The sequence below is a fragment of the Falco cherrug genome, chromosome 7 (assembly GCF_023634085.1).
Source record: "Falco cherrug isolate bFalChe1 chromosome 7, bFalChe1.pri, whole genome shotgun sequence".
Lineage (NCBI taxonomy): Eukaryota > Metazoa > Chordata > Aves > Falconiformes > Falconidae > Falco > Falco cherrug.
Genome location: NC_073703.1, coordinates 12,038,636 through 12,063,757, shown reverse-complemented (window position 1 = coordinate 12,063,757; position 25,122 = coordinate 12,038,636). Strand labels below are relative to the sequence as shown.

The 25,122-nt window shown below is 52.0% G+C and overlaps 1 long non-coding RNA gene across 1 annotated transcript in view; it reads right to left on the bottom strand.

Moving 5' to 3' along the window:
- Positions 1-25,122, bottom strand: part of LOC114015228 (uncharacterized) — a 40,805-nt gene that overhangs the window by 12,935 nt on the left and 2,748 nt on the right. The window contains exons 2-3 of the long non-coding RNA XR_008733155.1: positions 22,683-22,945; positions 12,896-12,965 (exon numbers count right to left, since the gene is read on the bottom strand). This is a non-coding gene — a long non-coding RNA (uncharacterized LOC114015228). The remainder of the gene's footprint in view (positions 1-12,895; positions 12,966-22,682; positions 22,946-25,122) is intronic.

The window sequence follows — 25,122 nt, the reverse complement described above, 5'->3', positions numbered from 1 at the left end:
GTGGTTTTAATAGGGCAATGCAGACACTGAATGAAATAAAACCCTACAGAGATCAGCTTGCCAGGACTCAAGGCTGAGAAAAGCTATTTGATGGTAAAGAGAAACAAGGACACTCATTCTGCTCTCATTTCCATGCTGTAAATTTGGGCAGCTTTTACTGAATGCAATTAAATCCTCACTTAGGATTTAACCCAGTGAAGCTGAGGACAGACCTCAGTCTAAGACCCGCGTCTGGGCTCTTCCCCACAAGTTGCTCTGCAGAGGTCAGCAGCAGCTGTGAAAAAGTTGAGTGAAAAAGCAGGGGGATTCGTAGCTCCCAACCAATGTGGCCACTTCAAAGCCCCCTCCAGCTCCATCTCGGGTGTTCTTTCCTTCATTGGTGATTTGCTGCTTTGCTCACAAAGCCTTGACTGCAGGGGAGCAGCCTCATAAGCACAGAGACTCAAAGGTATTTGGGCATCTTTTTCCCCTTACCTCTAACAGGGGCTGAAGACCTCAGCAATCCTTCAACACACATATTCCCTGGCTCTGGGGGCTGATCCTTCCTTTCTGATACCCCAAGGATCCCGGTGTGGATCCCATGCAAGACCCTTGCAAGAAACCATCCAAGACTCTCTGTAATTAACACCTATTTGACTATTATTTAAATTTTACTTTATTCTAAACCAGTGCATTTCAAAGGCTCTTTTGCTCACCCACGCAGTTTAATGCTCTGGGTTTCACAGGCAACAGGTGATAAAACTCCTCACCTACTTGCACCACATAGGTAAGGTCACCTCCGGGCTGTGACCTTAAATTTATTCACGCTTTTCCCCTCAGACGCTGAGAGGTGTAAATCTCAACATTGTATTAAACAGCTCTGCGGTTCACTCAGAACAGATTGCTTCACAACATAACTTTTCGGCTGGTCACTACCCATGAACAGATGATTTTACATGACATTTATTCATGCAAATTGCAGAGGCTCTAGTCTGGTTACCCAGCAAGAGCGTAAAAAATTACAGTTTAGATGCATAAATGCTGGCACCATCATAGAAAGCACGATGAGACTGGAAACACATCCCTGGGTTTCAAATGCAGCGCAGCAAAACTTACAGTGAGCCCTCACCAGCCGGGGGTTTATCAGGAACAACCCCCCCAAGTGACCCAGGGAAGGCAATGAAGGGCACGTGCAAGGCTGCAGAGGCTACAGAGAAATGAACTTCTCCTGCTGCATGTGCAGGAACCTGCCATGGGGAGAGCACACGCGACATTTTACGTCACTCACAAAGCCTACTCTGTCCAATAAAGTGGGGAAGTAAAACAAAGCATGAAATCCAGGCATAAATTAGCATCCCTCTAGTCTAGCTTTATTTGTGCTGCTGCTGCTGCTGTGGATTAGCATCTAGCTGGCTGACAGGCTGATAGGCAGACAGAAACAGGGAGAAATTAAAAAAAAAAAATACCGGTGGGTGTCTTTTATTCCCTATGGTTTCTGGGATGTCTGCCGTCAAATTGTAGACAGTGTTCATCCCTTTAGGACCAGAATTTTTCCATCTTCCTGGGAGAGCAATAGGCTCTGCAGGAAAGCAAATCCCCCTGAGATATTTGTGCCCGCACCCTGCAAAGCTGGCACCCGTCATCTGACTGCAAGCCCAGTGCGAACCTGTCACATCCTCAGCCGACATCCCTCCGGCATCCACAGTATCACTCTGGCAGCACTTACAGAAAGCCACAGAGCCCCAGGAGCAGTTATGGTGCAGGGTTGGAAGACCTGGAGGATGGCACCTCACTGCAGGCATGTGCAGGGAGCAGATGCCCCGGGATTAGCTCCGGATCATGTTCAGCAGTGCTCAGGGCACCTGCTTCCTTCACTGCCTGCAGCCACAGCTGGGTTTGGTACCTGATCCCAGATGACATGACCGGGATCTGACGCCAGCATCTCCTCTCAGTTCATGTCAGAAATGTGTCACTGCCAGCTCCTCGGGCAAGAGGACCTGCAGAGAGCTTCCATTGGGCTGTCACACAGCCTCCCACTCCTCAGGGCTGTGTGGCAAAACGAGTGGTCATCACCAGAGACATCCATTCTCCCCAGGCTCAGTGGCCTCATGCCCACCCACCCTTTCCACACACAGCCATGAAGGCACAACGATAAAGAGGTGCCAGTCCTGATGACCACCGCCCCAGCCCCTCCCAAAGCAGACAGCCCTGCCGAAGGACACATTGCTGCCCTACCAACTTCAGGCAGCAAAGAGGAGCTGGGATGATCAGGGAGGATGACACCTCTGTGGCACTGCTGCCCAGACTGGGGGAACAACAACAGCAAAATTGACTGTGTTCAAAACAAACTGCAAACCCCATTTCCACCCTCACTGAGCCACTCACAGCTTGGCTGGGCTTTCAGGTCACAGGAGACCTCTAGTCCCTGCCTGTCACTTAAGGAGCCAAACACAGAGCTTAGTTTTTAGGCTATGGGAAAGCAAATTTTCAGTCGTTTTCAAAGGTGGCCTAGAAAACAGACTAATTCTGCATAGCCATAAAGCAAGTCCCTCAGGCACACAGCACGCAGTTTGAACACCCCAGTGTCCCTCTGCCTGCCAGCGTTAAACTTACTGAGTGGGTCTGATGAGGGGAGGCAGGTGTGAAAATTTGCCAGGATGTAGAGAATCCCTCCTTGGCAGAGCCCACGCAGCTCCTAGCCCCACCGCCAAGTGTGCTGGCCCCACTGAACACTGGTGCCAGCAATCCTGGGCTGACCCCAGCAGCAGGGCTCTGCCACTGCAGTGTAGAGCAGGCAAAGCCTTGCCTGCAGCAGGCATCTGTGGCCAGCTCTGCACGCCCCACACCCAAATGGGACAATGCAGGCAGCTCTTCCCCAAAGGAGGCAGAAGAGCACTCTGCAGAGCTTTGAGACAGCTGCAGCTGGGAATAGCTCAAGCAGAGGGGATGTACCTCTGCTCCTCCAGCCACGCCTCCCCCAGTGTGCATGACCCAAAGCTGGAATAAGGCACATCATCACCACCCTCACCCACTGCACTCAGCAAGACATTCCCCTCCGCATCCACGCACCCACAGAGGCATCTATGGAAACATCCCATGGTATTAGCAGGGTGGCTTCTCCTAGGGGCTAGGAAGGAAGAGAAGAAAGATGACGACAGTGCAGAAACCTGAGCCTTTGAATCCCAGCATTCAGCCATGTTGCATGCTGTCCATTAGGCAGCAGAGATCAGCCACTTCCTACCATATTCTCAAGCTCTTGCAGCAATAGCAGGCACTCCTTTAACCTCTGGCATTTGGGGGTGGGAAGGATGCAGAAGTCAGTCAGAGCCTACAGAAATGCAATGAGCTGTAAGAAAGATCTTCCCTTTGCAAGTAAACAGTCCCCTAATGGGCTCCCCAGCCAGCACTTATCTACATGAACCATTTGTTTCCTCCACAAGCTCTCAGCTTTCTCTGCCACATCACCCATCTGCCCGATTGCAAGCAAAATGAGTACGACGGGTCCCAGCCTGGCACCCACTTGTGAGTCTTCTGTATTGCCACCCTGCTCCTCAGTGCCACACTGGGAAGCCTAGCCTGGGGATGGTGCAGGACTACAGCTGCTTTAAATGCTTGCACAAGTCCAGACTCATGCATGCAGTTTGCCCTTCATTTTGGAGAGCTCCAGTACGCTTCTGCATAAGAAACATTAAAACTTGCACATTCAGGCAAGTGGCCACTGGGGCCTGGGTGATACCTATGAAAAGTATCACAAATGGACTGAAGGACCACATTCCCCTGAGACACTGGTCCAAATGGCAGCTTGGGACATGGCTGCAGCAGCCTGGGGAGATCCTGCATGGTCCTATAAGGACACCACAGAGATAGCATCACCTCCTCTGGCTCTTAAGCAGAGTCTCCCACAGCACTGCCCACAGTATATGATCTCTCAGTTAAAGCAAGGACCAAATATGTTTTAAAAGATTTTTTTTTTCCCTGAGTCCTGGCAATGGGGAAGTCAAATGCTGCTTTGCAAGCTGTCCCTGGGGCGAGACAGACCCATGTATGTCCACAGGCACAGCCAGGCTGCATCTGTACAGCGTTGTCCCTGCTGCCTCCACAAGCATGTACACAGATGTGCACCCCTCGGTTGGTCTCTGACAAAATAGGGTGCCAGGGACCAACATCACCAATTATTACCTTTCAGAGGCCAAAGCACACACCACAGACCTTTGCTTACAAGTTTCTCTGTGCCCAGGGCCACATGACAGTGGCTGGAAGCACTCTTGAAAATCATCAGTAGATCTAGTGGCTTAAATGGGACCCAAGCCAGCCACCACCCAAACCAATGAAATCGATGACACTTTGAGTTGTCAGGCTCTTCTTCACTCCCTGTTCGGTGTTACACAGCACCCTAGACTGTCAGCCTTGATCTTTGAACATGCGGAGTCTGGATCCCCATAATCGCTAAGCCAGACTCCAAAAAAAGAAGTGTTTGGAGGGATTTTTTTCAGGCCAGTAACGCCTAAGTCCTACAAGGTCTTTGACTCGTTTCTAGAGTTTTCCCTGCATTGATGATGTATGTCCCTAAAAAAATTTTTGTTAGCATCATTTTATTACTTTTAAGTGAGAACTGAAACTTGCAAACAGCCCTTGACTACAGTTGCTGGGGGTTTGCAACAGACAACCCAAGTCTCGAGCTTTGCACTAAAACCCTTGTGAATCATTCTAGTCCAGCCTTGTCAGCTTCTCTTCTACCCAAAAGGTGCCTGTCCTTGAGATCACGATAGTAGGAGAAGGGAGGAAAGCTGGAAAACAGCTATTTCTGGGACTACAAATTAAATCAGGAGGAACAGCCCCGAAAGCCTCTCCTAGTCTTGGTCACCAGCAGCAGCTAGTCGTGAAGCTCCCACCAATTTTTTCCCAGTGAGAGCCAGAGGAAGAGACACATTGCACATGCCTTGCTAGACTTTCTGCCAAGCTTGTCAGCAAGGCACACTCAGCTGTTGCCACCCAGTATATGCAAACCTGGCCTGACACCCTCTCCTCTGCGTGGCTTTCTGGACCCTCTGCCTCCCACAGACCTCCCTAAATCACAAAGCCAGAAGCATCACTTGCAAGGTACACGCCATGCCAGAGGCAGCAAAGTCGTGCTCCTCGCAGCCTCCTGGCCCCAGGCCTTCTGCCAACACTGTCCCAACATGGGGTATTGCAGGCAAAATTGCTGCTGGAGGAATCCACACCAAGTGGTGCTGAGCACGACCTTTCTGCTTTACAATAGTAACCTGAATCTTAAATACTGGATTTCTAGGCATGCATTAAAGCCATGAGACAATGGAGACAGCAAGGCTGGGGCTGGCTGCAAGCCAGCTCCGCGCTGGCCCTGCCAGCACCCAATGTTTCCCATTTCCTTCTTTTTTTACCCTGGCAGATAAATGAAGTCCCCCTAAGCCAGGAGGCAGGTGCACACGCAAGCTCACCCATGACCTGGGGACTGTGCATGGCTCACCCCCCATGCAAGGTGGATACCCAAGAAGACCCAGAGAGGTGGCTGTCTTCCTCTCTCACTCGCTCTCATAGGAGCATTGCTTCTCCCTTTAATTGGTTTCATTCATGGTAGCCCTTTGCTAAATGTAATTATGCCAGGCTCTCTCCATCTGTCTGCATTCAGGAAGAGCCATTGCTCCCAGTGTTTTATTTTCAATCTTTATTTCTGCATTAATCCCCTTTCTGCAGCTGACATGCACAACCATGCCCAGGACCTCCTGAGAACATACAGGCACCAAGTGCAGGATTTGTTCCTGGGTCTCTCCTGGCTGGAGGACATTTTTTCACAGGAAAAGCCCCATACCTCAGGTTGCCCTCTGTAACTACCTCCACCTCTCAAGGATACCTGCATAAGCCAGTCCTTTTGCAGACACTCAAGAGCTGTCTGGGAACCCAGGCTAAGAGCAGGTAGCTTTATTTCATCTACATCCACAGGTATAGGTATCCCAACATGGGGCATGCTAAGACACAGAGATGTCTGCCCTGTCTTCCCAAGCCCAGTACATAAAGGTAGCAAGATATCCACTCAAGGTGATGTGGACTGCTTTTCACATGAAGACAGCATTCAATCCTATGCTATCATGCTAACTTTCCTACGCAGGTACACGGATGGGGCGAATATGGCTGAGCACGTGTATTAACAAACCTCGGCTCTGCAAGGGCAGCTCATAGCTGCATGGCTGAGGCTGCAAAGTGCCCAACGCACCCAGAAGCATGTTGTCCCTTGAGGTACATTACTCAAGGTCCTTACACTTTCCTCAGCCAGGGTAGGTAGATCTTGGGGGGAAACACAATGCTAAAGGAGCGACACAGACCCTGGGCAATGAAGCACCATCTGGTGACCACTGGCTCCCAACACAATAGCCCACATTGGCAAGTTTATGATAGAGACCAGAGGCGGATTCCCATTCTGCCCATCAGATCCTGTGATGTGGTTTCAGGAGAGGGACCATGAGAAGCAGATGAGATGGCAAAAGAGAAAAGAACGCAGTGAAACAGACAGAAAGAGAGATTTATATGAAGCTAAAGTGCATACCCATAAACATGGGATAAGTAAATAGCCTGTAAGTATGAAATTAAATGCAGGGAATCCATGGCATTCAGTAATCAGTCAAATAACTCCTTCACCTTTTTTTTAGTTTATCATCAGCATTTTAAAATGAGGCATTTATGCCAATAAGTAACCCAGTTGTATATCGTAACCCTGTAAATATTGGCTGGGATCTGAGAGATTCGTCCCGACAGACAATTCATTTTTACAGTTATTTTTGGACTCCCAGCTTTCGTGGAACACTGGCTCTCTGTGTTGGATTTTATGCCCCTGAAATGTATTTACAATGCATGGCATCTGCATTGTGCATTACACACTTAAATCATTGCTTTTCATTCATCGCTTATAAAAAAAAAATTGCAATATCCTGAAGCTCGAAATACTCAAATTCAAAATATTACTACTGCGTTTTTGGAGTATTACTATAAAATAATGTTGTGGGTTTTGATAAAGAAGGAAAAATTGATCATGAGGAACATGGATTCCCAAGATCTGGGAAGAAGGGGAGTTTGGATTTCACATCATGATAAATGAAAAAAATAAAAATAAAAGCTGAAAACCCCAGAAAGATTTATTTTCTAAACAAGAACATGGAAACATTTTGTCACTTAAACAAAGGGAGGAGGGTGGGGGAGGCTCCACATCCCTAGCTTGCTCTCTGCAACGGACAAATACTATCAGAAACAAAAAGCATGGCATAGTTAGCAGGAGTGGAGCTCAGTGCTTTAGATTTAATGATATGTATTAAGTTCCTTTTAGGGGACGCCTTCTGCAATCGTTGCGGGGAGGGGTGTGTGTGTGGAAAAAAATCATGGTTTTAAAGGCTTCTGTCATTGTTGCCTACGAGCCAAAGAGAAAAGCGCTTTCTTTGTCATCCGGGGGTTTATGGAAACACCTTAATGTGTCCTTTTCATAGGTGAAGCAAGGCGCACAAAGCAGCCGCGTGCCAACGCGTCCCCCCCGCCACCGGCAAAATAAATAAATGGAGGAACGTGGGGACAGCAGCCGTCGTAATCCCCCAGCAAAGCGGCAGCAAGGATGGTCTGGCGGGGTAAATATCACATGTCTCCTGCCAAACCCCGCGTGGGCTATTGTCCCGCCACCCTTTTTAGATGTCATTAAGGATTTTTCGCATACAACCAAATGAGCGGAGAGAACGAACGCACTCGCTCCTTCCCCACCAGTTGGAGAAGCCATGATGAGGCGGCTGGGAGACAGCGCAGGGAAAACACAGGGCAAATTAGGAAGTATGTTAATTCAGTTAATATCACAGAGGGGCTGGCGGGTGGGGGGGGGGGGAGGTGTGCACGCAGATTTTCCGCCCGAGGAAGGAGGTGGCAGAGAAAGAACTGGGGCATGCCAGCTCCCGTTATTGTTCTGCCTTCATCAGTAATTAGCAAGATAAGGAGGGGACGGCGTGAGGGAGGCAGCGTGGCGAGGACAAGGCAGTGCTGTACCCCACCTCATGCCCATGCGGCCATCTTACAGGCGGCGCTTGCCTCCCGCAAAATGGCCGCCAGGGCCCACACTGCCTCAGGCCTGCGGCCAGCCTGCCCTGCCAGGCTCCCCCCCAACCCAGCCTGAGGCGGCTGGCACACAGCAGCTGGCAGCAGTGGCAGCCATCCTGCAGGCCCACAGGGAAAGGGGGCCCTGGGAGTGAGGGAGTCGCTATGGTGGGCCAGAGTGTGCTCTCCAGGCTTGGCGAGCGGCCATCTTAGCCCGGGCCCTACTCACAGTGCCAAGGCGCTGGGCATGCAGCACTTCCACAGCCTTTACCCCAGCCGTCTTGACTGGAAAAATCACAAATAACACTTCTTCACAAGGCAGCACACATTGCCAGGGGCCTGCTCGTGGCCACGGCGGCAGCTGTGTCTTTGCCGAGGCTTTCCTCTCAGACACAAGCAGTGCAGGAGCAAAGGCAGGGTTAGCCCCACGTGGGCAGCCACTTTTGAGGTGCAGCTGCCTGCCCAAATGTGCCCCAGTGACTCCCATGAGCTGCTGGGCACTGGAAGATGCAGCCTGAACAGGTATAGCAATACAGGTCAGTGGTTAAAGAGCTACGAGGGAAAACGTCACCTGACCAGCCATCAGAGAGCGAGCTATGGGCAAATTCTACCTTTCTCCTGGCCAAAACAAAATAAATTCCAAACTCAAACTGCAGAGATAGCAGTAAAGAAGATGTGAGCTTCCTAAATCTTAATTTAACATACATTTAAAATAAGGTCAGTTATAGAAGGAAAAGACACAGTAACACAGACAAAGCTACATCTGCATTTCCTGCTCCATGGGAGCTTTACAGCGGAAACATCAGTGTTGTTCAGTTCTCCAAACGAGCAGTACCAAATACTAACAAAGGAACCCTCATCCTTGGTCCCGGGCTGTCCTCAGGACAGCTACAGCAATTACTGACATTAAAGCAGTCTTTGGGAAGTGTTTCATGTGTCTTTAGCCACGATAGGGCTATTAAACATGGTGCAATAGGCACACGACGCACACTGAAAATTCGGCATCTGCTCCAGTACTCTGTGGAAAACTAGAGCACGAGGGTGATTGCAACCGCACGCAGACAGGGCCATGTTATACATCTCTGTTAGACAGTGAAACATAAGGGATGGCAGGCTAGCTGCTCCACTCCGGGGTTGTCTACACTGAAAACCACACCATTATAATGACAGCACTATAGGTCAACTGCTGCTGCTCCTCGCCACGCTGGTGCACATCTCCACTCTTAAACTGGCTTTCTCCAGTTTAGCTTAAACTGCTTCCAGCATGACATAACTGGTATACAGGAGTCCTGCCTTCTGCTAAAGGAAATAACCACGGAGGTTGTACGTGTACAGCTCCTTGCTTTAAAATCCACCCCCCCACACCCGTACGTCTGTAGCTAGACCTGCCCTTCGGCTAACCCTTCTGTACTCCGCACACTTCTGGGCTGTTCACAGTGCCCGTGAAACACTATTACACCCTGCTTCCCTTGGGTGCTAATCCTGCTTGTCAACCCAAAGGCAGAAGCAGACGGTGGCTTGGCATTTTGATTACGTTATGATCTGTTTGAACCTTCCAGACTCTTTTGATGTCTGTGCAAATTTGAAAGGGGGAGCCTTCATCCTGCACAATGAAACTCGGCTATCACACGGTGAAACATCTCGGGACTCCTACATCCGTAGCCATCGCTAGATTTGAAGTGGGGAGGGGAGTTATGGTTCCTCCAGGAAGAGTCTGAAATTCAGACTAACCAGTTCTGGCCCTGAGCAGAGAACACCATGGGGACAGCGTGTTGCTCTTCAAACAAATGCATGCGTAAGGGAGTGTGCGCATGCACAGAGACACCAGATTTATACAAATAGATGCATTCATAGGAAAATGCAAATAGCATCCTCTTCCGTCCCAGGCTCCCTTCGAGCTCCTGACATCCCAAGGTTTCAGAGGAGTACAACCGAGCTTCAGATCAAACATTAGCCCTGCGGGGGTTCCCTCAGGGAAGCAGCCACGCACCGGGGTCTTTTCCCCGCTTCCATGCGAGGTTTCCCGACCCGGCCTTCCTTGGGTGCTCTGTTCTGACACGCATACGACACACGCGCGCGCATGCAGAGCCTTTCTAAAAGGCGCTCTGGGAATTGAGCTCCGCTTCCTCCTTCTTCTAAACCAACTGTCATAAACCAGCTTTTGTTTTATTTTTAACAAAGCGACAGAAATAAGCTCCACACACAGCCCTTGCTGCTCCCACAGCCCCATCCTTTGGCACAACAAGCTGCCCAGGGCCCCCCGAGGACACGGGCATGGGAAGACAGCGGGAATAAAAAACAAGGGGGCAAGGGTGCTTTCTGGTGCACAGAAATATGCTCCTCCTCTCCTAGGCCCACTACCTGGCAAGCGGCAAGGCAGCACGATGTGAAAGGGGCTTGAGGGCGGGTAAGGCACTCGCAACTTCCCCATCCCACTCTCCAGCGGGCCCCTTCATCCCCAGCCCACTGAGGTGCCCACTTTTGACCTGCATTTTACCTCGTGCACTGCAAACCGTTGCTTCTCTCACTGTTTGATACCAGCAAGAGGTGACCCCCGCAGCACCACCGCAGCAATTGATGGGCTGACATGCAACTTGTGACAGCCCAAGCTCTGCCTGCCTGTGGTACATCCCTCTCTCCAGCATAGCCAAGGACCCATCCCTCCTCCTTGTCCCATCCCACTCGCCCAGGTCCAGGACTCAGACGTATGGAGAAATTTCTTGATGAAACCTATCAGTGGGTGAGTGGCAGCTGAGCAGGTACCGAGCAAGACATGGGGCCAGACAGCAGCCAGGGGGGAAGGCAGCGGGTGGAGGGAACGTGCCTCAGGAGGAATACTCACAAAGGGCTGCTTTCATTAATAAAACATTCCCCCCTCAGTTGTCTTTTGATTTGGGTGTAAGAATTAACCCCATCTGCCCAACAGCACACTACCTACCAAGTCATCTCTGCTGAGGAAGGCCGTCTGACGTGTCCACTCAATTGCTACGCTTCCCCCTGCCCACGCTCCTCGGCTCTCCAGACCCCCTCCAAACAGTTCACCAGCTTCGCTGGGTCTGCCCTATTGAAGAGATCCTCTTCCCACAACGTAGATTAGACCCAGTGAAAATAGGCTTAGTGAAAGTACTGTTTCACTATTAATGCCCCCCCTGCCCCCCCGCCTTCACACCCTCTCACACCCAGAAAGATTATAACAAATCCCAATCACCTTTTGCCCCTGCTAACTACTGCTCCAGTCTTTGCACTGCATGCCTTGTAGCTTGAGCAGAGAGCCGGGCACAGGGTAGTACTTATATATATACACACACACATCTAGTCAGCACTGGAAGCGTTCAGCTGCAGAACACAGATCTCCCTGCACGGCATCTCGCCTTGTCACGACACCCCAACCAGTCCCTCTCTGCTGTAATTGCAACGCCTCATTGTCCTTGGGCATCAGCAGAAAGTTACAGCAAATCCTGCATTGGTTTAAGCATGATCTGTCCGTTCAAAATTGGTGGGGGGTTGCTTTTACATGACTGAGTCATTTCTATGGTCTCTCTGTTTCAAGTAAAACTGAGATGCAGAGATGCCTTCGAACAGACAGCCCCTTCATTTTTCCAGAGGTGTGTTTTAATGAGTGACTCGCCTTCCAAAAAGGGGCCGGCGGAGGGGAAGGACAGCAGATTCTCCACACAAATTCAATAGCTGGTAGGTTGCCATGGGCTAAAGCATTTCTTTGCACACATGAAGGGAAGGGACTCCAGAGCACTAAGGGTTTTGCCTCCCATGAGTTATAGCTCTACCCTTCAAGAGCGGAATAAATGCTTTATCCCATTGCAGGCTGCGATGTATTCTACATAGATGGATTGATTTCCCCTATTGTTCTTAATAAATCCTGGCGCATGAAGAAACTCGCTGCACAGCCATTTTTCCTGCCTTGTTCTACCTTGCAGAAGTAATAAGGGTCAGATGTGACTGCAGTGGGAAGCAAAGGCCGTACGCAAGGCGGTACTTTGCTGGATGCAGTGGGTGTGCTGGCAGGGGCTCAGTGGGTGCAGCCAAGCAACCCCTTTTCTCTGTTCATTCCCCCTTTTAGCCTCAGCTGAGGAAAAGGGGAACCATGGCTGGTTACTGCAGCACCGGCGTGGCCCTGAGGGGAGCAGCCGCTCTACAAGCTGAGCCTGCACAAGCCCCCCTTCTCTGCACAGGGAAGGGCAAGGCTCTGGCCCTCTCTGACCAGAGCTCTCACAGTGTCTGATAAAAACAGGGCCGAGTCCTGCACTGACGTAGAGCCTCCCCGAGCACTCCCTGTTCCTTGACATGCCCTGTCCATCAGACCTGCCCCTGCCCACGTCCTAGCTGACAGGAGCACATACCACCAGACCAGGGGCTCCTCTACTTTTTAAAAACAAAAAAACCACCCTCGAAACGCCAACCCAACCCCCCCTTTCAATGACTCCCAACTGCAAACTCAGACCCCCAGGTTGTTGCTGAAAGGCTCTCTCCCTCCCTACCACCTTTTCTACTCACAAGGTTGACACCCATCCTCTCTTCCTCCCCCAGGAGGGTGTTTGCTGGCCACAGCTTTGTTGGTGCCCAGCAAGGGGGCACTGCTGGGCTCTGGGAAGCAGGTGGCTTTGCATGGACCTGCCTTGGCCACCTGCCTCCAGCTCTATCCAGGCTCCCTGGATTATCGCTGCTGGCCTTCTCTAGCAGCAGCTAACAACTGGCCCCGTTTCAAAAGCTTGGCTGTGAAATTTGGCTGTGGGAGGGAGGGAGGGATCAGGTAAAAGAGCTGGTCTCCCATGCATGAGTTGAACTCAATCCTTTGGCAAAACTCCCAGGGACTCACCTCTCCTTGCTCAGGTGGAGACGACCCAGCCCTTCTCAAGGCATCCCACTCCACGAACTTGCAGTCATGTCTGATTAAGGAAAAGAGAATTTGTCTCAATTAGAAAGAGGCTCCCATATGCATGGACGAATGTCAAGTAATTACCGCATGCCACTCATGGCTGAAAAAAAAGACTTTAAATTTGGGACCTTGCAAACTCGCATACACAATTGTGAGTGAGTTACAGACCTTGGCATGCTTCAGAGCATACCTTGTGCAGATGCTTTCAAGCCCGTCCCCTCAGCTGAAATACACCCAGCCACATAAAATACAGCCAGGCACGACCCTGTTCTCTAATAAGGAAATAAAGCCAAGTGGACCTGTGTTGCCAGAGCCCAGAGAGCAACACTGTCTCTTTAATTTTCTCCCTGGCTATCTCATCCTTTGCACAAACTCTTTCCTCCCCGTGGCTTCTTCCAGCCTGGTGGGCAAAGTGGGAAAACATCATTAGGGAGGAAAAATAATTTAGTTTGTTAATCAGTATCCAGTGGTGGGAAACAAGAAAGACAGAGAGCAGGGCTGGCGGTTAGGGCTTAGGAAGGGCCAGCACAAAGCCCACCATTCATGACATCTGGGGCTGGGATTCTCATTGAATTAAACAGACACAAAGAGCAGAGGCATTTCATGCTCTCTTCACAAGAATTATCATATCTCCCTGGCACTAGGAAACCTTCAGCACGGGAGAGGGGGGGAGAGAGAGAGAGAGAGAGAGAGAGAGGGGAAAGCGGGCAGGCTGGGTAGAAATATGGGGCAGGGTAGAGGAGGCTTTGTTCCAGGGTTGGATTTATGGATGGGATGCGGCGCATTGCTTTGCAGGGAGAGACAGGGCCCTGGCGCGCTGGGTCTAATAAGAATCAGCAAATGTGAAACAGGGGGCCCCTGTGTACCATGAAGCAGGGAAACCCGCGTTTGACAAGCCAACAGAATAACTGCTCGCGTCTCAAGGCTGTGGAAGGATGCTGACGTTCGTACGAGAGGTGTCGTCTTGTGTGTGTGTCAGCGAGGAGGGGGGAGAAGGGGAGAGGCGAGGAATATAAACAAGAGACCAGGCAGCATCGTTCAGTCATGAAAATTAATTAGCTAATGTGCAAACCATGGCTGCCTCTTCCCACTGCCCTGCAAGCATTCCCCATAAAGCTATGGTGTGTGCAGAACCTGTGACTGGGAATGACAGGGGCAGATTAGGCAGCTCCTTGGGACACAAGCCTGGCAGCGAGAAACCCACAGCCCGTGCAAAAAAAAGTGAGAAGGGGACAATTAGGGTCCTTGGGGAAGGGGGAGAACCCAGGGACCAGGAAAAAGAGAAACAGGAGAGACCTAGCACCAAGCTGAACCAGGCATCATGTTGCCACAGCAGCGTAAATTGGGGTGGAGCTCAAAACCTCGCCACTAATGGGGTCTGGTGGACAGCAAAAATCATTTAGGGTTTAGACTGCAAGCTCTCTGGGGCAGGCTCACACCACAGAGGCCCATTCTACTTGGTCTCTGGGCATCACCAGAGGATCTGCTTTAAATACTAATTGCTCCATGACCAAGACCTGTGAGCTGCTAGGAGCCTCCCTACATCATCACCTGCAGGAAGAGGGGACAGATCTCTGACCTCATGTCCCCAGGGTAATTTGACCCTGTGCACCAGTGCCACAACTGAATATTGCTACCCGGTGATGAAGACAAGAAACTCCTAAACAACTTTATGTGCCCCATCCCCGAGCTTTCAGATCCTGCTACAATATCATACTACTTCTTTTCTGGGAACAACCACAAAAGAATGAGGGCGCAGGTAGCAATTACCCAGGGGAAAAGGGCACAAAAAGGGAATGAGGAGATGCAGAAAGCAATTGGTAGAGCAAAAATAAAGAGAGAAGCCTCTTCGATATGGGATGTGTGCGGTGAACAAGGAACGTGCTGGAGACAAAGGGATGCGAGGAAAGAGGAGAGGCTGGGATGGGCATCTCAGCAGACATGTAGGTAAAAGTTGAAAAGGAAGCACTAATTAGCACCCAGACCATCACTTTCCATTAATAGCTTGTCACCGTTTCCTTGATGTTGCTGAGAGCAGGAAAGTTGGTATGTGTGATGCTTACCTGTCTCTATCTCATTAACAGAAGTCAGGGTGAGAACAGATGTTTATTGCCTGCATCCAGATAGACAGGCCCTTTGCTGAACTGAGATGCAGGAGAGAGGGGGAAAGTTATGAAACAGATGCTTGTGAAACACAGGCCCATACCCACACGATGGAAGCCTAAATGTAGGACACTTCGATACCTGTACCAATGCAGGAACAGCCCCAGGCAGGTATCAGGCTCCAGGAGTCCACAACGCAAAAACGCTAGGTCAAATAATTATAACCCAGGGCAAATACACGGCTGGCTGGGGGAAAATACTCCAGTGTCAGCACAAGGTATGTGCAAGGGGCCATGACTGCATTACGCCCAGGAAAGTAAAACAAAAGACTGCTTAATCCCCCAGACAAATTTGCTCAACCAGAGTCTACTCCGCTAGAAAACAGACAGCCAAAAGTCTTATCGAAAGCCAGAATGGAGAAACCCCGCAGTAAACAAAGAAAAAAGAAAACAACAAAAAAGCCATTTCAAGCAAAGATATATCTGCATTGCATGTAATCACCTCCGAAGTAATTCTTCCAGCAGTTAAAAAAAGAGATTAGACCTCCTGGTAATACACAAAGGCCTCTCCTTTCCCTCCAACACATGCAACGGCTCCTGTTAGTGACACTGGGAAGGGGGAGTGTGCAAGGCAAGGCCAGGATGCCAATCAGCAGGTATCTGTGAGCTGGTAGCACACACCTGCTGGTGCAATGATGGGAACGTGTGTGAGTGTGCACATTCCTAGGGGAACCCTTGCTTTCACAAGCACACAAATACACAAGCCAAAGGTTCTTCAAGAGCAGGAGCCCAAACTTCCCTAGGAGTGAACGAGGCAAAGCTAAAGGCAAAGAAAACATCAAGGCTGGGGCTGAAGGAACAAAGGCTTCCCCCTCTCAGCTTGGAGACATCTTCTTGGCCATTTAGCTCAGATCAAGTGTAGGCTCTGTTGACTCCCCCATCTATTCAAACAAGCACTTTCAATAGTCTGATAAGTCTTTTCTGTTCTATGGCTTCTCTACCCCTGTATTTGCCACCCCTGACCAATGCAGCTAATACCACATGCAGAAATACTGCCCTGAAGAGCCCTCGTTTAGATTGCGTGGTCAAGCACTTCAAAGTTAGGAAGTGTCCAATTTATGGCTGTCTGCACAACCTTAATTCCACCTCACTGTGCAGCCACCCTGGCCAGGGAAAGAGGGAGCGAGCTAAAAATAGGCTGTGACCGTGTCATTACAGCCACGTAAGGGCAATGGCAGGGAGAGGCTGAATTAACGTCTCATGGTCAAACTGAAATCGGGTACCCCCCGACTTGCCAGCGCTTGCTTTGGTGCCTTCAACCATGTACATTTTTAATATACAGAAATCACGTGCATTCCAAACATACAGAAAAATGCATTATTTATAGCTAATAAATAATAGATTGTTTATATAAGCAAAAAGAAAAACAATTGTAGGCAAGTGTAACAAATTCCTCTCCCTCCACCCCGCACCCACCCCTGCCTTCGTCCTGCACGGGCAGAGCGATTTCAAGCCCCGAGCCTCGGCACAGATTTCTGCCACTATGAAATACAGGACTAATGTTATCTGGCAGCGGCAGAAGGCTGCTCTGCCGGGGCCGGTGGGGAAGGGGGACTGCTGGGGCTGGCAGTGCCCAGGCCAACATACCCACACCTATCTACGCTTTTTCCTTCTGGCGCCAGGACCCGGAGGAGTTTTCTCCCAGGAGATGGGGCCGTGCTGGAAGAATATGAGCTAGAGGTGGAAGGGGGTCATGGAGTTGCCCGTGACTGTCCTCCCACCTTCCCTGGCTGGTCCAGAGCTCCGCAATACAGTGGTGGGAGACCAGGGTTTCACCCTGCTCATGGTCTGTTATTATTATTATTCCAGGGAAACAACAATTTTTCTTTTTCTCCCAAGAGGCAACTGAAGGGAAATCGTGATTCCAAACAATTCATAATTCAGCTAAACCTGAAAGGAATTAAAGGGACAAAGAATAGGCATTTCTCAAGCTGAAGAGTTTCCCCCGGCCGAATTTCAAGGGCCTGCAGCAAACAATGGGAGTGTCAGAGGTGCTCAAAAAGAAAAAAAAGTTCAAGAATCTTTACAATAAAAAGTGTTAGGCAACACAGAGGTCAGAGCCAGCCCCTCCTATAATAAATAGCACGACCATCCTACATTAACTATAGGAGACATTTTAATGCAGTGCCTCAGCTTCGTGCTAATTATACTTTTTCACCATATTTTGAACCTAAGAAAAAATGTCATCAGTTAATTATAACAGATGAGAGAGTGTGAAGACTTCCTCAATAAATAATGCCTTGATATCTCATATCCAACAAGCTGCGTGCTCTGCTCTGAAGGTGCCCAGAAATATGTCCTCTCAGGAAATATATCAAGAAATGATGGTCCCATAAGCTGGCTTTGTTTCCAAGCCTTGATTTTCGGCCCAATAATTAAGTGATTTTTATGGATCAGGGAGAGTAAAGGTCGTGGGACTGTTGGAACAGTGCCAGAGAGTCAGTGTTTAAAAATAAATAAATTCCTAAATCAAAATGAGATACAAGAGCCCTTAGCAAATTCCCCCCACGGCTGCACAGGCAAGCACACAGAAGCGGTTTGGTTTTTGGACTCAAGTCCCATGCTTCCTTCACTCCCGGCGTCTCCACGGGAGTCTGGCATGCACAGAAAAAGCCTGGTTTTAATGAAACCAGGCCACCGCTGCCAGCATGCCACCGGGAGCCAGTCACCGCCATCCACCTGCCCTGAGGAGGAGGGACCCCATCCCCCGGCTGCCGTGCCACCCTGGGTGCAGCCCCCCGCTGCATCCATCCCTGCAGAGGCTGGTGGGCATCTAGGTCATTAGGAAGGTTCCTCAACTAAACCATCATTCTTTCAAGCTCCCTTCCCCACCCGGCACCCCTTACTTCCCCCTCTGAAGAGCTGGGATTTGGCGTGGGAAAGATGTCTTTGGGCTTTTCACAAATCCAGTATCCCCTTGAACCAAAACCAATTAGCCTGGCCCAAGGTCCTGCCATTGAAGGACTGTCCCTTCTTTTCAAACCCCCGCGGGCTCAATTGCTCTAAGGAGCCTGGATGTGAATGAGCAAAGCCCACTTAAAGTGGTACTTAAGGCCAGACCAGGGTGAAGGAAAAGAGAAAGCCTCTATAGGAACAGCAAGCTGAGTTTCCAAGAGACAGCTAACTGCCGGAGATTGTATTCTTTTGCTCCCCCCCATTTTCTTTTTTTTTACTCCTACTCCTGAGCTTTCAAGGCAAATGCTCCTAACCAAACCTGGGCCCCTGAATAAATATTAGATGGCACCTGAAAACGTGAAAGCCAGAGCCCTGGCTATGTGTGGATGCTGGGAGCCCGTCAGCATGATGGCTGAGCCTCGTACCGGCACAAGCTCTGGTCCCAGACACGTGTGCCTGGAGGCATGAAGGCAGGGAAGGAGGGTAAGAAGCCCGAGATGATGCTTTTCCAGCTGGGCTTTTGGCAAACACCTTCTCGAGGTGAGTGGGCTCGTGGGCATGAAAAACCAAAATCCTAAACCTAAAAAGGGTGACTTCCAGCATCATGTGGTGGGGAAGCCAGCGTGGGCAGCCACGCGGCCATCTTGTACTCATGACTCCTGAGGACTTCCAGGGGCTTAGGCTGACCGAGGGGCTGTGATGCAGCAGCACCGGTGGCAGAGGTGACACGTGGTACCCACATCATGAATGGCATGTGTGCATTGCCACATACCAGGCACCAGCACCTTGACACTTGCAGCTGGGGGAGACTCCTATCACCTGCACAGATGCCAAATTAGCACCTTCCTTCCACCAAGACACGAGGAAGCATGCTTCCAGCACACAGCCATGATCCCTCCCTGGTGCATGAGCAGCACCCATCCACAGCCACAAGTGTGATCAACCTTCCAAGCCCCTGAGCTCTGCCCCTTCTCCAGCAGCATGGACAAAGCCAGGGCAGAGCAGCAGGTAAAGGGAGGCACCGGCCGCCTGCATCAAGGGTGCAGGGAGGGGGTGGGAGCAGAGAGACACAAAAGAAATGGCTGAGGCCAGCCTCAAGCATCAAACCTGCCATTGCCAGGCAATTCTGCAAAAATGCCCATTGATGGGATTTCATCCATAACCAAGCAGGAGGGCTCACACGGCCCAGCTCCCGAGGCAGCTCCTTTGAATGGCTGGGACCAAAGAGCCCCTTCTCCACCTACCCCTGAGTCTGGGTGGGTTTGGCTTCCCTAGGTATCTGGTAACAACTCCCCATCACCTTGTGCCTCAAGCCAAATGCATGGCATGACAGACAAGTTTCAGGAAAAGATGGGAAATAATGAGTTGGAGCACACAATGTCCCAGGGCATCATTTCCCTGGGGTGAAACCCACAAATGGTATTTTCCATTTACCCCCCAACGGCACACACTGATTCTTCCCTTTCTGGCTCCCTCTGCCCATCTCCAGCTCTGGCTGAAGAACAAAGACATCACGGCCCAGCTCCAGAAACCTCACCCACGTCTGGCCTATGCTGCATCCTATCGCTTTGCCAGCAGAGTCCCACAGAGAAGAGAAAGCTGCCAGCAAGGGCCAGGAATGCCGGGACCTGGGGTCTTGTCCCAGCACAGCCAAAAAAAAAGACATCTTCCCTTCCGGGTTTGGGCTGCGCAGGGGAAAAGATCCATCCAAAGCCAACAGCCACGCAAACAGGGCAAAGGGTGAAGCCACAAAGGGACCCGTGTGTAGCCAAAATCCACCCCTGGCCCAAAGATGGACTCTTGGAGAACCTCTTTCTGCCGCGGCACTTCAAAAGGACAGAAAGCAGAGACCTGACAGTGGGCTGCCAGGGGCTCTCTAAATGCAGCGGGTATTTCACAAGCAGGGATTTACTGGGGGGCTTTATCCACCTCCTTTCCCCCCACCCATGTACACACGAGCTGGGGATGCTCATACCACCATCCCCCATCGTTCACTGCCACCTCCCTCATTAATTGAGGGAGGGGTCACCTCCACGCCTCCCCAAAACACCCATGGGCTCATGCCGACAACAGGGGTGAAAATGAAGAATTTAAACGCAAGTAAAAATTCAACCATGATTTTTCTCTCCTGGAAACTAAAGGCCAAATTACTCAGTCCCTGTCTCAATCCCCTCTGGGGCGAACTGCTCTGGGATAAGCAAACCAAAACCACGGCCTGAAAAAATACTTGAAAAATCAGTTCAGAACAGACAATTTTGAGGAGAAAAATTATTTAGGAGTCAAGGGTGGTTTCTGACCAGCTGATCGAACAGCAAGGTGAAAAAGCTTGCCTCGATCCTTTGTAAGAGTTCACATGTAGACACGGATTTCCACACTTCCATTTTATTTCATGAATTTTTTATATATATATATGTTTTTATATATACACACAAAGACATTTATTATATGTGTATATATTTTTTTTTCCTCAGATCCTCTTTTTATATTTTCACCTTTTGCAATTACAAAAGCCAGGAACAGAAATACCTCCTGGGTTCTGCCAGTGCAGAAACACTCCCACCAAACAGATTTTCTTTAACACGCTGGTCGAATGATTCCTCCTGAATTATATTCATTAGGAATTTGAATGTTTCTTTCCTCCATCCCCCATCAAATCATTACTCCGGAATAAATGCATTCATCAACCACCTTGCTCAGTTGCCTCCTGCTTTGTTCAGTCTAGTTTTAAAGCATCTCCACTGAAACCGTTTGCACCTGACTCGATGCTAGTGTAGGGAGGGGAGAAAAAAAAAAAGAATAGGAGAAGAATTGAGTGCCACTCACAATATTGTGGAAATAATTGGAAAATTATTTCTTAAAAATAACCAACATAATAAAGGGGGGAAAGGACTACATTCTCTCCTCCCCACCTCCGATCTCTTCCACAATTTCTGGGATTGCATCGAGCATACATATTCCAGATGGGCTGGAGAGAAGGAGGTTGGTTCTTAATGACACGTCTTTCGTTGCCTTTGGAATGAATGATTCATTCGGATCTCGCCGAGACTTGGTGCCACAGTTGAGTTACATTTCTAGAAAATCCGTATCTTTAATTCTGGCGCTGCGTGTGGGACCCAGCAAATCATGGAATTACTGCTGTAACTTCGGATTAGTAACGCTTTCTAAATGATAGTCTAATTCCAGGCCTTCATGCTTTTCAGCGTTCACACTCACACAGCCTCTTCCCTGGGAGGCTTCCTGCGGAATTAGTGCTGGCATCTTCGTCTTTCTCTGCCCTTTTTAATTTCTCCAATGACTTCTCATTAGAATACATAATAACAACAGCTCCTCAGAACTTTTCTTTCTCCCGGTATAGCCAAATTCAGGCTGAGATCCTTTTTCCTTACTGTGGTTATGGCGGTGCTTTGCTGGCCCTGGAAGGGTGCACAGGCATATTTAGCTTTGTGGGCCTACGTGGCATCTGACGCCATTACCCCGTGCAAGGGAAGGTGGAAAACCTGCCTCCGAGGTGCGCGGGGCTCCCACCTCTCGCCGTGCCCGCACACCGGTGGGCACGGCCAGGCTGCCCTCTCCCCCCAGCCGGGGAAGAGGCACAGGGCAGGTAGCCTCGCTCCGAGCGGTGGGAGCTGGCAGCATCTTCCCACCGCTCCTCACCTCCCTGCAGCGCCTCCCGGGGGGGCAGAGCGCCAGCAAACAGCCCACTCACAATCCCAGCCACCCCGGGAAGCTTTTCCTCTGCAGCCTCCCCGGCGCTGTCACGGCCCGCGTGGGTCCGTGGCGGCGCGGGGATCATCCCCGCAGGATGCAAACGGCCAGCGCCGGGCGAGGGGCTGGCGGCGATGCCCCACGCCCGGCCCCCTGGGTGCCGGGGGGGCGCGGGGGAGCCCGGCCCGGGCCAGGGGCGCTCGCCCCACGCCAGCTGGGGAAACGTGCCGGGGCGGCTCGGCAGAGCGCGCGGTGCTTTGTGTCGCCATGGGAACGGAATGCAGATTTGCCAATTGCTTTTTTTTCTTTCTTTCTTTCCTTTTTTTTTTTTATTATTATTTGCCAGACATTGTAATACATATTATGTTTCAACTTCTGGGGCTTGCAGCGGAGGTGAGGGAGGCTTTGTGCCTTGCTCGGCTCCCACAGAAGCCCCAGGGCCGGGGTGGCTGCACGCCAAAGGGGTGCACCCAGCCGCAGGACCCCTTCCCTGGGCACCCCCCTCCCCGGAGACACACACACACACACCCCCCAGCTACGGACAAAAGCAACAGCCACCGCACAAGCAAAGTAGATCACATTATCACCAACTTGACCTTCCAAAGGGAGGCCAGGATCAAACCCAAAGCCGAAAAAATAAAGAGAGGAAAAGAGGAGAAAAGGGAAAACATCCAAAAGCCGGGGGTTTTCGAGGTCTGACCCACAGGCTGGGGAAGGGGGGGAAGGAATTTATTCGGGGAGGGCGCTCGCTCCCTCCACCCTCCCAGAGCCTTAGAGCCCACAGCCTAAGAGAAAATTTCGAGGTGCGTTTAACCGAGTGTTAAACCCCAGATTTCTTTGGCAATGGAAGCATTCGTGCAGGGCTCGCCTCCCTTTCCCCGGCCCTCCCGCCTGCTGCCGCGGAGCCCCGGGCTGCCGCTGCCCGGAGCGGCCCGACGGGGAAGGCGCGGAGCCGCAGCCCTTACCTGGAGCCCCGAGGGCGGCGGGTCGGGCCGTCTCTGCACCGCCGGTCCTGGTGCGGCCGCTTCCCCCGGGCGAGCAGGTCTGGAAGTCATTTCTACTTTCGGTTATCTAGCTTTATGATGGCTCCACAACACTCATACAGCTAGATAACCAAAGACAGAAACATCCCTCCGTCGGGGATGCCGGCCATCCATCCGTCCGTCCATCCATCTGTCCGTCCGTCCGCTCCAGGGTGCGGTCAGGGCCGGGGCAGGGCGGCCGGGAGCTGCCACCGGGAACCACACACACGCACATTTAAAAAAAAAAAAAAAAAAAAAAATAGAGGAAAAGATAAATACAGGACGGAGAGAACGAGCCGGGGCAGAGCCACGGGCGCTCGGCAGGCAGGCGGCACCGCCGGCTGCGGGGCTGCCACGGGGGCTCGGGGCGGGCCGCGGAGAGGCGAACAGAGCCGAACAGAGCCATACCGAGCTGAACAGAGCCGAGCCATGCAGTGCCGTGACGAGCCGTGCCCAGCCCGTCGCGGTACCGGCCCGGGCGCACGGCACTCGCGCTCCCGCCCCGCTGCCCAACTTCTACTCCCCTCGCATGGTAATCGCCCCCTTTGGGAAGTGACGTCACGCCACGCACAGCCAATCCCCGGGCCCGCATTTAAATCAGCGCCCCCTTTCCCGCGCTTTCTAGCCCCGGCCCGACCGGGAGAGCGGCGGGTCGCGCCGCGCCCCCGCGGCGGGACGGGGCGGCACGGCACGGCACCGGGCGGGATCGGCCCCCCCTGCGGCTCCCCGGCACCGGCCTCCCTCCGCCCGCTTCGCCTCCCGGCCTGTGCTAGAGGGTCGTTCTGTCATCCCCCGCCTCCTCCCGCTCCGCCGTGCCCCCGCGGCAGCTCCGCCGGGCCGGCAGAGACGGGGGAGAGGCGGACAGCACCCCTGCACGGCTGGGCGCGGGGGGACGCGCCTGCGACTAACTTGCCTCTCCCTGCCCTCGGCATTCCCCTCTCTCCCTTTCCCCTTTCTCTTTTCCTTCTGCCTTTTCCCTCTCCCCTTCCTCTCTTCACTTTCCTCTCTCCCTTTCCCCGGCCTTTCCTTTTTCCCTTCCTTTTCCATTTCCGTCCATTTCCCTTCCCCTTTCCCCACCCCTTTGCTTCTGCGTTTCCCTGGTCCCCTCCACGCCATGCCCCCCCCTCCTATCCAACGCACCCCTCTCACACCTTCTCCTCCTCCAGCAGCGCTCGCCCCGTCCGGCCTCTGTACCCGGGGGCAGCCCGGAGGGCCCCTTTCCCCGCAGCCAGACGCGGGGCCCGCCCGTCCCGAGCCGCACCCGGGGGCTGGGGGCACACCCGCGATCCCGCATCGATCCTCTCTGCTCCCCTTTCCCCCCTCGTTTTAATTATCTCTCCTCCAGATTCTGCTATTTCCCGCACAGGTTCCTAACGCGGTATGCCTGTAGCGGCGAATCCAGCACATACAAATGATAACAACAACAACAATAATAATAATAAAATGCCAGGAGGCAAATATGATTATCTGGGGTGCCTATCTGACCTACTCCTCATTAAAAAAATATTTTAAAAATTAAAGATAAAAATTGTAACCCCTCACTGCTTGAAATATCGCCTTCCTTTAAATCCGAGGCGAGGGTACAATGTGACCTGCTGCAAAACGAGGGATCTGCGAAACGAAGCGATCGCGGCGGGAGCAGCCGCGGCTGAACGCAGCCTGCCGGTCCCGCCGGCTCCGGCTCTTGGCGAGCGCCGCTCGGGTTATTTATTCCTTCCTCTCCTCGCCTCCCCCCTCCCTGCCATCCCCTTAAAATAAAATATGAAAAAAAAATTAAAAATGAAATAAATAAAACCTACGAGCTCAATTAGGCTAAAAGCTACAGGATCAGCGCTGCCAGCCCCTCTGCGAGCCGGCTCTGCTCCCGGCGCCCAGGCGAGCCCGGCCGGGCGGCCCGGTTCCCGGGAACCGCCGGCTCCCTGCCGCCTCCCGCCTAACGAGAAACGGGCCCTGGGGTGCCCCGGCCGCCCCGACGGGTCTGCGGAAGGTGAGGAGAAATCTTTGCTCCGTCCCCAGCCCCTCGGCGTCTTCCCCGCGGCCAGGAGCCGCTCGGGAGGAGGCTCGGCCGAGGTTTATTTTGATCTGCCCCAGAGAGCGGAGGGGGGGTAAATTGCCACGAATCGGATCTCCTTAATTTTCCAGCTCTGGATTTTCTCCTCATCTATGGCTGCCGCCGTCAGTGTGATCGCTGCCCGTGTGCTCCCCGGCTGGGGCGGGAGAAGGCGGCCGCCCGCCCCACCGCCTCCGAGGGGCAGCCGGGGGGTGCGGGGATGGCGGTGCCGAGCGGACATGGGGACACGGGGGGCTCGCCTGGGCCACGGCCCGGCCTCAGTTTCCCCCCGCTGGGGGTGGCCCCGTTACTCACCGCGGGGGCCCGGCGGCG